Source organism: Haematobia irritans, chromosome 4, assembly GCF_050003625.1.
Source record: "Haematobia irritans isolate KBUSLIRL chromosome 4, ASM5000362v1, whole genome shotgun sequence".
NCBI lineage: Eukaryota > Metazoa > Arthropoda > Insecta > Diptera > Muscidae > Haematobia > Haematobia irritans.
In genome coordinates this window covers 222,345,049-222,358,491 of record NC_134400.1, presented here as the reverse complement: position 1 = coordinate 222,358,491, position 13,443 = coordinate 222,345,049, and positions in this window count along the sequence as shown.

Sequence of the window (13,443 nt, the reverse complement as noted above, 5' to 3'; positions counted from 1 at the left end):
AAGTTTGTGCATTTGTATGTAACGCCAAGAAATAGTGCTCATAGACCGGCTTAGAATTAAATTCTGAGTAGATTTAGCGATGTCTGTCCGTCCGTCTGTCTGTATATGTAATTTTGTGCACAAAGTACAGCTCGCAATTTAAGTCCGATCGTCCTCAAATTTGGCATAGGGCCGTTTCTTGGGTCAGAGACAATCGCTATTGGTTTTGGAAAAAATCGGTTCAGATTTAGATATAGCTGCCATATATATTATCCCCGATGTGGTCATAGTTAGCGTGTTTTACAAGCGATTTTCTTGAAATACCGTACATCCAAATATTTTATGAATCTCGAAAATCTTGCAAAATATCAGCTAAATCGGTTCAGATTTAGATATAGCTCCCATATATATCTTTCGTCCGATTTAGACTCATATGACCACAGAGGCCAAAGTTTACTACCGATCTTCGTGAAATTTTACACAGAGGGTAGAATTGACATTCTACCAATGCTTCGTAAGTTTGATTGAAATCGGTTCAAATTTAGATATAGCCATATATATCTTTCGTCCGATTTGAACTTATATGGCCACAAAAGCCAGAGTTTTGGCGCGATTTGCTTCAAATTTTGCACAAGGGGTACGTTTAATAGTATCGTTAAGTGTGTCAAATTTTGCTAAAATCGGTTCAGATTTAGATATAGCTCACATATATCTTTCGCCCTATTTGAACTTATATGGCCACAAAAGCCAGAGTTTTGCCCTGACTTGCTTCAAATTTTGCACAAGCGGTACTTTTAACGATACTATTGTATGTGCCAAATGTGGCCAAAATCGATTCAAATTTAGATATAGCTCCCATATATATCTTTAGTCCGATTTGAACTTATATGGCCTCAAAATCCAGGGTTTTGTCGTGATTTGTTTCAAAGCAAAGTTATAAACCCATTTACGTGAAATTTCGCATAGATAGCAGAATTATTATTCTAACTATACATGTCAAATTTAGTCAAAATCGGTTCAGATTATATATTGCTCCCATATATACGTACACCAGAGTTGAGACTGTTACACATTTTAGACCCATTTTCAATGGAAGTTTTCTCCAATTAACTGGATAGCGTTAGCCGATTTAAATATGGCTTCCAGAAAATGTGAAGTAGTTGAGATGGTAACACAAATTTAGGCCTACATAGGCGTGAAGGGTATAATATAGTCGGACCCGCCCGACTTTAGACTTTACTTACTTGTTTACATTATATCGTATTACATTTTTGTGATCAAAGTCTATGTTGCTGGTTTAGTTTTTGTCGGTATGAAACTGGACCCCAGAAAATTTAGCCCCAAAATTCAGAATTCTGAAACAGGACTCTAAAAGTAGAGGGAGTTAAGCTTCATAATGCCTATAAGGTCCATGAAGAAACTAAATGTAACTGCAGCTTGAAACTCAACCCCAAAGCAAAATTAAGGCTCGTTTTCACTTCTGATTTCAACGACTGTGTGAAAATAAACCTCAACTGATGGTATTATATGTTACGGAGTATGAAAAAATACAAAATTTTATTGAGTCAGTAAATTGTGTGGTGTATTCATTTAACGTTATTAAAATGGAAGCCATTTAATATTCGCGTTAGCTTACTTTGATAAACGAGATAATCATAAACTCCGGCCAAAGACCGCCTACTATACCACTTTGGAATCGCGTTAATCCACTTTGAACGTTTCATAATGAATACAAACCCCATGAAAATGAGCACAAACAAAGTGCATTTTCTTTAAAATTCTTCCCACATTGAATTATTACACTACCCCGCTTATTTTCTCAAACTACATTCACTCACTCATGCCTAAGTACTCTTCAAGTATTTAGTTGTCGACTAACATTGTTAAGCGAAAGCAAAGAATGAGGAAAAACTGAGAAATGTTGATGTTTTCGCTTATTTCCGTTTGTGTTTTCTTTTTGTAGTTCTCCCTCCAGTTATGGGCAACCATTAACAAGGATGACTGAATAAATGACTTGTCACTGGGACTCGCTACATGACAAGGGACCAAAAGGCACTAAGGATCAAATATATTTGGATGATAAGGTCTTAAACGCTTGCAACAAGAATCAACTTTCTCAAAACTTCCCTAAGCAGATTGTGGTCCTCGATGTTCATTTGTATTGCCAGTGATTGTCGTCGTCGTCACTTTGAAGTTGGTATTTTATTTCATTTCATCCAGTTGTTTCTAATTGATGGACAAAATGTTTTCGCGTTTTGTTTTGCTGTAAAAAATATTAAAACTTTTATATTTATATCCAAGTTGTTTATTTATTATTATACGGATGTTGATAAATGTCCACATCTGCGTATACTTCACGTATACCACCATTGTGATAGATTACTCATACGCTCTAGGTACTATATAGCTAATTTCAATGGATATAAAAAAGAGAATTTCATGTCGAATTTTAAGGTAAATAAGGAGATAGAAATTATGCTTATACACATTACACTTCCAAAATCCACTTTAACTAGATTTCAACTGTCATTTACCTTATAAAAAAGGGGATTTTAAATCAACTTTTAGTAGGTTAGGTTAGGTTATGTGGCAGCCCGTTGTATCAGACTCACTTAGACTATTCAGTCCATTGTGATACCACATTGGTGAACTTCTTACTCTCTAGAACCGATGTAACAACATTAAAATAAAGTCGAAGCTCGGTTTAACGAACGATATATTGTCAGGCCCTTTAGTTATTTAGAAAAATTCTTTAAATCGAACGGGAATATAAAATGTTAACATTTATTGAATATCGTAGTTCTCTTTACCAGATGAGAAAAATTCCTAAATATTTTGCAAAATTAAACTACACTGGGGGCCCATATACCCCCATGTCAAAATTAGTGTTCATAGTAACAACTTCCTAAAGCGTCCTACATACACCATTACTCTGCTGCTCCTGTCGGCATAGATGTACTCTCAACGCTAGATTACCGTTTCGACCGAGCGCCAAAAAAGTTTTTCAGCGGAAGATTATCCCTCTCACTAATGATTTTGACATTCCTGTATGTTTCATAGTTTATCTTCAGCTGTAAGGAGGAGTTTCCTTACATTGAGCTAAATATAGAATCGGGTAGCACTCAATAATAAGAGAAAAATCCACCACCTGTCCAACTGGCGATACAACGAAAATTTGGTCCTTTTGCCACTAAGGGACCTATCACAGGACTAGTACCAGGGCTCCAGTTTGTCGCAGTTGTTAAATTTTCATATAATTTATTGATTGATCTATACTCTCTTGATTTTAAAATTTTATTCGATCTAGACATTTACCTATGGGTCAACATATTCCAAAAGTTTTTCTTTCTGGTGCAATTGGGATGATCAAAATAATATCGGTTCCTAAGGGTTTGTCCCAGACTGGTTCATGAGGCCCTTTTTAGTCCAACTAATTTCTCCCAGGTCATGTACTTTGCGATGAGTTCAAGCCATGTCATGCAGTGTAAATTTACCCCCGTCAATGACAAACCCGTGTTAAAGTGACCGGCCCCTTCCATACGTTTCGACCAGAACTGCGACTGGTCTATACACACCAGGGCATAGTCCTGTACCGGCTCAGCAGTAGATCCATTTCTCGTAGCGGAGCTGCCACTCTATCTAACCTAACTTAACCTAGCTACCCGGCCATTGAATATGTCTTTGTAAACATTTGATTGGGAATGCCTTAATTTCCTAAGGACATAACCATTCTCACAACTGTCAAATATTGTTGATTTTTTGGTGTTTATTTTCTTAAGATTAAAAACATTTTCGTTAAATCGAACGTAAATTTTGTTCTACTGTTCTTTATTTAGAATACTCAATGTTAAAAATTTGGACGTTCGATAAATTGGATAAAATTAATCGTTGAACAGAGCTTCGACTGTAATTTGTTCTTACCCTCTTTTTAGAAGATTTTAAACAAATAAAATTAAAATTACCCATTGAAAATATGAAAAAGCGGGTTATAAGAAATTGACGTAAAATAATTTCCTGTGTAGTTAAAATAAAGAACATCTTTGGGAGGACATTTTTGGAAATGCTCCTTTAGAAGAACTTCCAATTTTTTTGCTGATGTGTAAATTAATTTTTACGAACCTTCGTCACATTTTTTAGGCTTAATGAAAGTCTAGATCTCACTAAGATCCGAACCAAATAAATGTTTTACCATATGAGCCACATATGACCACTTTTATGTATAGAACCCATTTAAACCTGCGCCTCAGATTTGATTCCTTGAGCCCGTGGAAGAGCAAATATCATCCTGTCCGTTTGAAATTTGATACGTCATGCAGATCTTTAATATTCATCCAAAATTGGACCATCAGAATTGGATTTGTTCTCAAATATAAATAATCCTTCGCAAAAATTTTGGCCTGCTTATAAAAGACACATTGATATTGTTACGTCTTAAGCGGTTATAAAAATTTTCAAAATTTGTAAAACATATTAATTTGCAGTTAATTTGCAAATCAATGGAAATGCAATGGCCTAGATTATTTACACACACGAATTTTGATTGATATTGGAATGATACTTAATTACCACAAAACATGTATGGCTTGGCATTAAGCACTCCCATTGAAATTCACATACACCATACACCAAGTCTCCACTCCCCACTCAAGAGCCACGAAAGCAAATATCGAAAATGGCAGTTAAGTAAATGGAGACTACCGTGACTTCATTCAAATGGACAGTCACATCATTTTCATAGGAATGTGTTCGAAATGTACACAGAATTGTAGTAAATGTGTGCGCACGACAAGACACAGATGCATTTGGATGTGTGTGAATAGAATTTCATGGCTTGCAGTAAGTTGACAAACCAAAGCAAGAGTATGGTCGAGTGAGTATGTCACAATGATGAGATACTGCAATAGAAACGACATAACCACATAAAATTGCAAAATGCTCCAGAAGAGATAAGGCGCCAAAGAGTTTTGTCATACTTTGTGCGTTTGTTGCCGCCATATTGACATTCGGCTATGGCATATATGTTGACAGGGCATACAAATATGCTCACATGCATACATGGACGAATACATTTCCTTCCATGGCCCACAAACAACAGGATCCTCTATGCCCGGCCAAGTGACACATGCATGCCACAAAACCACAGAGCAGTAGTGTTGTAGTTCGTTCACATGAGTGTTGCATGCGTTTCTCCCACCCATATCAGCACTCTCAATCTATTCATGGTCCCTACAAACATACACTATGAAAACACAAAAGGGCTAGTGAGAGTAAATATGAGGAAACACTGTGGGATATAATTCAAAAAATGTGAAATATATGAAAATATCAATAGTACGCAGAAAACAACTGATGCTCAAATTAACTTATCTCTATATCAAACAAATTATTTTATTGTAGTTTATATTAAGAATTTTACCCCTGCTAAAGTATGTCCCCAAATGTTTGTGCTAAGCGTGGGTATAAATTTCAATAACCATACAATGATAACTAAAGAAAAAGAAAATTTTTCTACAATTTTCTAAAAAAGTCAGAATGGAACCGCTTCATAGGTTGAAATGGTAATTATTTGGTGCTAATGATTTTTGTTTTACTTTTAATTTATTTTCGTTGTTCAATTTTAGCACTATGTTATGTAGTTGATTTTACTCAATTACAAAGCAATTGATTCAATAAATGTTTATTTTTAAAGCGTATATATTCTATAGAAGATTTAGTATTAAGGGAAGTAAACACGGCCCTGAGATGGGCCGAAGCTAATATACACTCAAACAACTTGAATTCAAATATTTTGACCTTCACTTAATGATTTTGCAATTGACTCCGAGCCAAAAATGCTGTTTCTTTAAAATAAAGTCAATTTTTAAGAAGCTAACTACCTTTAAATTTAGGCTCTATAAATTTAGGATACAGATCTTATTTATCGAATTTTTGCTATTTTTTTTCGATATATCAACCAATGTATTAATCTACAAGTAAATTCGAGTTTCAAAATCCATATTATAACAGATACTTCAAAGTACAAAATATTTTCTTAATTTATAAAAAAAACTTTAAACCAAAGATGAATATTAGCCTATTTTTGAAACTTTATTATCTCTAATCCAAAGATTCACTATTTAATTGTTATTATTAGTTTATTTAAAACCATACTAAATTATGAAAATAAATACAAAAATAAAGGTACTAATAACTAAGGTTTTCGACCTAAATGTATGTTAACATATTGATATGTAGAATATCTAATTATACTCTCCACCATAGGATGGGGGGTATATTAACTTTGTCATTCCGTTTGTAACACATCGAAATATTGCTCTAAGACCCCATAAAGTATATATTTCTGGATCGTGGAGAAATTCTGAGTTGATCTAAGCATATCCGTCCGTCCGTCTGTTGAAATCACGCTAACTTCCGAACGAAACAAGCTATCGACTTAAAACTTGGCATGAGTAGTTGCTATTGATGTAGGTCGGATGGTATTGAAAATGAGCCATATCGGACCACTTTTACGTATAGCCCTCATATAAACGGACCCAAAGATTTGGCTTACGGAAAGCATATTTCATCCGATCTGGCTGGTATTACTATATGGTATCTAACAAACAAGCAAAAATTGGTCCATATCGGCTCATAACTATATATAGCCCCCATATAAACCGATCCCCAGATTTGATTTCCGGAGCCTCTTGGAAGAGCAAAATTCATCCGATCCGGTTGAAATTTCGTACGAGGTGTTAGGATATGGTCTCTAACAACCATGCAAAAATTGGTCCAAATCGGTCCATAATTATTTATAGCCCCCATATAAACCGATCCCCAGATTTCATCTCCGGAGCCTCTTGAAGAAGCAAAATTCATACGATCCGGTTAAAATTTGGTACATTGCGCTAGTATATGACCGATAACAACCATGCCAAAATTGGTCCGTATCAATCCATAGTCATATATAGCCCCGACATAAACCGATCCCCATTCACAGAAAAATTTGCCCTTTTCGGTTCAAAATCACGATAGCTCGAGTGACTATAAAAAAAATTTCAGAATTTAATTTGTATAGAAAATGTTGTCAAAATTTTATTTCTATAGGAAATTTATGAAGCACCTCTTATTTGCAAGATCTTCCAAAACATCAAGAATTCTACCAATCTACCAAACAGTAGAAAATCTGCCATTTTTGGTGGAATTGTGTTCATAATTGTATATAGCCCCCATATAAATTGTACATAGCCCCCGCACAAAAGTTTATATCGGTTCCCTATATATACCGGTCAAGAACTGAATATATACGTATTTAATCGGCCTTTGGTTTGTCTAACATATATCCCGCATGGACTAACTTACAACTTAGAAGATGATATTAAGAAGTTTTAAGATGCCTTGCCACAACCCAAGTAATTGAGTTTAGTAGAAGTTTCTACGCAATCCATGGTGGAGGGTACATAGGATTCGGCCTGGCCGAACTTACGGCCGTATATACTTGTTTAAAGATGGTTTCTTTGAATCAAACATATTTTTCTTTATTTTAAAGGAAATTTGCTTTACTGCAAAGTCATACGACTTTAACGGAGGGACGCAAATTTGAAACTATAAACCAAAGATCTCATGATGAATATTAGCCTATTTTTGAAACTTTTTCATCTTTAATCCAAAGATTCAATATCTAATTTAAAGATGATTTATATGAATTAAACATTTTTTTCTTTTAAATTTTAAATTTTAAAGGAAATTTTACTTCAAAAACATACGACTCTAACGGAGGGACGCAAATTTGAAAGATTGGTTTCCTAAAACTAAATAACTGTAAACGTTCTTTTAATTAAAATTTCTTTATTTCAAAGAAATTTGTACTAAATATTATGTAGTTTGTGTATCGTAAAATTTAGGTTGCATAGTCTTTCATATTAAGCCGCTATTTCTTTCAGTGTACCCTTCACCATGGATTTTAACTTTTCCTTGATTAGGGAGACAAAAGTCGAAAATGGAAACGTTTTGTTATCTCCAAATGAAGTCAAATTGTCTTTTTATAGTCATCAAAATCGACTAATCCAACTTTATCGAAAAAGTCTAATTAGAGGGAATATTCACCAAAAAGTGGAAAGTATAGACGTTAAAAGTATACATTTCCATAATCGTAATGTTGAAAATCAATTTTTACAATTTTTTAAATTTAAAAAATTTACTTTTCTAAAACTTGAAAATTAATATTTCAGCATTAATTGGGTGATTTGGTTAAATTTGTATACAAACAGTTGGATGGAGCATACGAAGAAGAAAGCGATCAAGGATAAACCTATAACTTCTCGAAGTTAAATGACACATTCGTTGCCAAATGTGGACATTTTTCTTTTTCAATTCAGTGTTGAATCGATTGATATAGATCACACCTTGTGAATCCAAGGCAACCGTGACATTATTAGACTGCACAGAAAAAAAATTCACGAACATTTTTCCAATTAAAATCTTAATTGATGTATATTCAATTACAAATTTAATTGTTTCAACAATTTTTTTACATTGAAACAAAAATCACTGACAAAAATTAATAGTATCAATTAATTTGTTAATTGGAGCACTTCATTTTTCAATTGACTTTCAAATGCATTTTTTAATTGATACTATCATTTCTGTGATTGAAGACATTTCAACGGAAAATTAATTGGATCAATTAATTTTGTGATTGATAACAAAAAATATTTTTTTTTTTGTATGTCATAGCATTATTGAATCACGTTCCACTTTGCTTGGTCTCCTGTGTGTACCAAGGGATCATTTTTTCGTCCTCTCTATACTTTTACAAGGTACATATCAGTCCTATACTCGGGATTCCCAAACTAGGAAAACGATATAGCGCAAAGTAATTTAATACCATTTGACTGAAATTCGAACTATTACACGCAAAGAAAAAAAACGTTTGGAAAACGTGTACCGAAAACGTTTTTCTTTTGTTACATTTTTTTGAATTGCTTCGAAAATTTTAAACTTTTATCACCAAAAAAATTCGTTTGTTACAAAATTTTTATTTTTTCAATAAAAAAAGTTATTTTTGAAACAACAACACAGTCCATTTCGTTTATATCAAACACTGTTCTTTCCTGACTTTAGGTCTTTAATAAGACACATTTTACAGTTCAAAATTTAATATAGTACAATGTAATGTTGAACATTTTTTCGGAATCTTCCGAATATATCTGAAGTATATGTAAAAAAAAAAAACAAAAGCAAAAAAAACTTTGGTCGAAGCAGGGATCGAACCCACGACCCTTGGTATGAGAGTCGAACGTATCTGCCACTGCTCCACGGTGCCAAACTAAATGTTTGTTTCTGTTAAATAAACTTTGTTTATTCGGTTCATAGGTGCCGCAAGCTATGCTATATAAATATAACTTTTATGGATAATTATCTATTGATGACCATAACAGGTACATAGCTCAGTGGTTAGTGTGTTGGCTTACAAAGTGCATGGTCCGCGGTTCGATTCTCCGTCCAGGCGAAAGGTAAAAAAAATTTTGAAAATTTATAAAATCGTATAATTTCTTCTACATTGTTGGTATTACAGGAAAAGGTGTTAAGAACTAAATATCCTCGTGGATGTGAGAAAGATGTGAGGGACAATGCAATTAGCAAGAAAATAATGTTTTTTGAGCTAGTCTTTATGAAATTGTTTTTACATCCTGGAAAAGAATAAACGTTTATCACAAAAAGTATATACTTTTCTTCCAAATACACTTCCTTACAGCGAAAAGCAAATGAGAAACGAACTTTGTTTGTCTAAAATTTCGTTTGGGAGGAAAGAATTATTTTTTGCGTGTACTTTCTCTCAAATGGTACTAAATATTTAAATTGACGATAGGCACTTTTAATTAAATCTTTTAGAGTCCTTGATAACGAATTTATTTTGTCACATCGTACTAAACTAAAAACCTTCTGAGCTTTAAATGGCTCACATCGAGAATTCAGGTTTTATTGGTCTTTTCCAGAAAATTTACCGATATAGTCCGTTTTCCCTCAATTTTCTCATGGGAATATATTGTTTCAGATCGGACTGTATGTTTTATGGAAATTGAACATTTTCTATAGAAGAAAACAAGGTCGTATTGAAAGATATTCTGATTTAATAAAAAAAACAAAACGATTTCTATATACCGATTAATCAAACATTTGAAATTAACCGAGCTCGAGAAATTGACTTGAAAATAAAATTCAAGTAGACTCCTTGAATCCCCGTTTTTTCCACAACTAAAACAATAATTTTATCCAAAATTTAAAAAAAAAAAAGATTGAATTAAATTTTCAATTCTGTTTATAATCCCTAAGACCCATAATTTTTTTTCTTTTTTCCATTTTCTGAATTTGGCTTCGACGCCGTCTTTAAGTCCATGTAACTCTGGCTATCTCTAAACCATTGGCCGACTACATTAAAGCAATATTTGATGTACCCACAGAGAAACCTCAACATTGTCATTCACGCACACATATGCGAACTGCAAGAATTGTTTCCATTTTCATGTTTGTCCGTGTCATAGCCATTGACTCTGCAGTTGCAGGCAAATAAGAGTATGTCCTTGTTTTTGCTGTTACCACATTCTGCATTGTCATTGGTTTATGCAAATACTCTTACCACCGCATATCCTTCATCATTGATCAGCAGGGCAACCAATATGGAGAAGTAAGCCGGGGCTGACAACAGTTTTATGGTCAATATTTGTATGCTATAACTATGGTAGATTCGTATCTTGTGTGTGGATTTGCAAAATTTCATCTGAACTTTCTGACTTCAGAGTGGTAAAATGATCCTTTGTGAATGTGACATCCAAGCAAAACGTGCTCGAAAGAATATCCCGTGGTATGAGAAGGTTACACATGAGCTCTAGATTGTTGGCAAAGTGGATTGAAAGACGAAACTTTGACTATCACCAAGTGCTAAATTCAAAGTAAAGAGCATCAAGTTCATATAATGACTGGAATTTGGGTATCGATGACTTCCTTTCTTTGCAAATGCCCGATTGTATAGGCTTTAATTTTTCAAAAAAAAAAAAACGAGTACTTGTCAATGGTAGCTATGGATATGTGGTCATATTGAATATTACAGGTAATTTGGATGCTGGTTGAAAATACCTAATCACAGAAATTCTATCAAAAATACCTTTGCATTTCTACAATTTCTCAGAATGTCAGCATTCTGATGTCCATATGTTTGAGATAATTATATGAATACTGGTTAGGAGTTTAAGTGGTGTGTATGAAAACAAGTAAAGGTTTTTGAATTTTAATATTAAATTGGAGTATGTGCATTGAATACAGTTGTTATTTAAATTTTCCACAGAAGTATGTATAACAAGATTGTACAATTTTGATGAAAAAAAAAACTTTAATAAAAATTTAGTAAGTATGGTCAAAATTTCAAAGTATGGTCAAAATTATATTGCGCATTCAAATTAAATTCTCTTTGATGCAGTTGCAGACAAATGCGTTAATTAACTCTTGGTTACAATCGAAGTTTCAAACTAATCAAGATTGGACGTTACAAGCTTGAATGATACCATAAAGCGTTGCCAAGTGTCCGATTAGAATAATATCGATAAAATGGTAGAAAAATGGACATGTTTATTGGAATTGGGTGATTTTTGGGATACACTCAGAAAACAGTGAACCCATAAGGCAGGAACATTTTAACTAACGCGGATCTCACTTCGATTTTACAACAAGTGAGTAAAGTAGAAAGTCGGCCGGGCCGACTATATCATACCGTAAACCACCCCTACTGAATTATTAAACATAAGCATTTGTGGGGGTATCATTGGTATAGGTTTTGAAGATTTCCATATTTAAGAACATAAAGGGGGGTACATGTTTATGGGAGTCTTGTCACAATCTGAGCAGAAATATCTAATATTAGGAGCTATAGTTTATTTTGCACCTAAAGAGTTAGTATGCCACTAATATTGAGTCCAGTATTAAAAAAAGGAAATCGGTCAATTAGTTGTGGGTAATAAATCAAAATTTTAAATTTGAATAACATAGGTTAATAAATAAGAGTATTATGGCCAAATATGACAAAATCGAGCGATGTATATATATGGGACCTATATCTAAATCTGAACCAATTTGTATAATATTTTGCAGGTATGATTGATAAAATTTGAGTACGATCAGTTAATAAATGAGGCCCCTATGGTTAAAAATAAGGTTATTAGGGGTTAAAAATAAGGTTATTATCCTTCACCACTACTGTGGTACAGGGTATAATAAGTTTGTGCATTTGTATGTAACACCAAGAAGGAAAAGTCTGCGACCCATCGTTTAGTATACTGATCGTCTTAGAATTAAATTCTGAGTCTATTTAGCGATGTCCGTCTGTCTGTCTGTCCGTCCGTCTGTATGTCTGTCTGTTCATGTATTTTTGTGCGCAAAGTACAGGTCGCTTCCCTTTAAGTCCGATCGTCCTCAAATTTGGCATAGGGTGGTTTTTTGGGACAGAGACAATCGATATTGATTTTGGAAAAAAAACGGTTCAGATTTAGATATAGCTGCCATATATATTTATCCCCGATCTGGTCATAGTTGGCGTGTTTATCAACCAATATTTTTCAAATTCCGTACAACCGAATATTTTATGTGTCTCGAAAAACTTGCATGATATCAGCCAAATCGGTTCAGATTTAGATATAGCTCCCATATGTATCTTTCGTCCGATATGAACTTATATGACTTCAAAAGCCAGAATTTTATCTCGACATGCTTCAAACTTTGCACAAGGAGTACGTTTAATAGTATCGGTAAATGTACCAAATTTGGTTGAAATCGGTTCAGATTTAGATATAGCTCCCATATATATCTTTCGTCCGATTTGAACTTATATGACCTCAAAAGCCAGAGTATTGCCCTGACATGCTTCAAATTTTGCACAAGGAGTACGTTTAATAGTATCGTTAATTGTGCCAAATTTGCTTGAAATCGGTTCAGATTTAGATATAGCTATCATATATATCTTTCGCCCGATTTACACTCATATGACCACGGAGGCCAAAGTTATACTCCCAATTACGTTAAATTTTGCAGAGATTGTAGAATTATTATTCTAACTATGCATATCAAATTTCGTCAAAATCGGTTCAGATTTAGATGCATCTCCCATGTATATCTACGCCAGAGATGAGGAAATATGGTAGAAAGTTTCATATTTTAATCCCATTTTAAATGGCATTTTCCTCCAATTGACTTGATAGTTTCTACAGAGAATATATTTAATTCGCTATTTAAGTGTGTCAAATTTGATCTAATTTGGTTCAGATTTAAATAAATTCTCAATATAGTTGTTCTTCCGGTTTATACAAATATGGCCAAAATACCAACATTTTACACAAATTCTATGATGATTTCCCAATATCGTAATCATATCCTACATACTGTAATGCCAGACTTTCCACAGAATGGTTGAGTTTTAAATAAGGCTCCGTCTTGTGG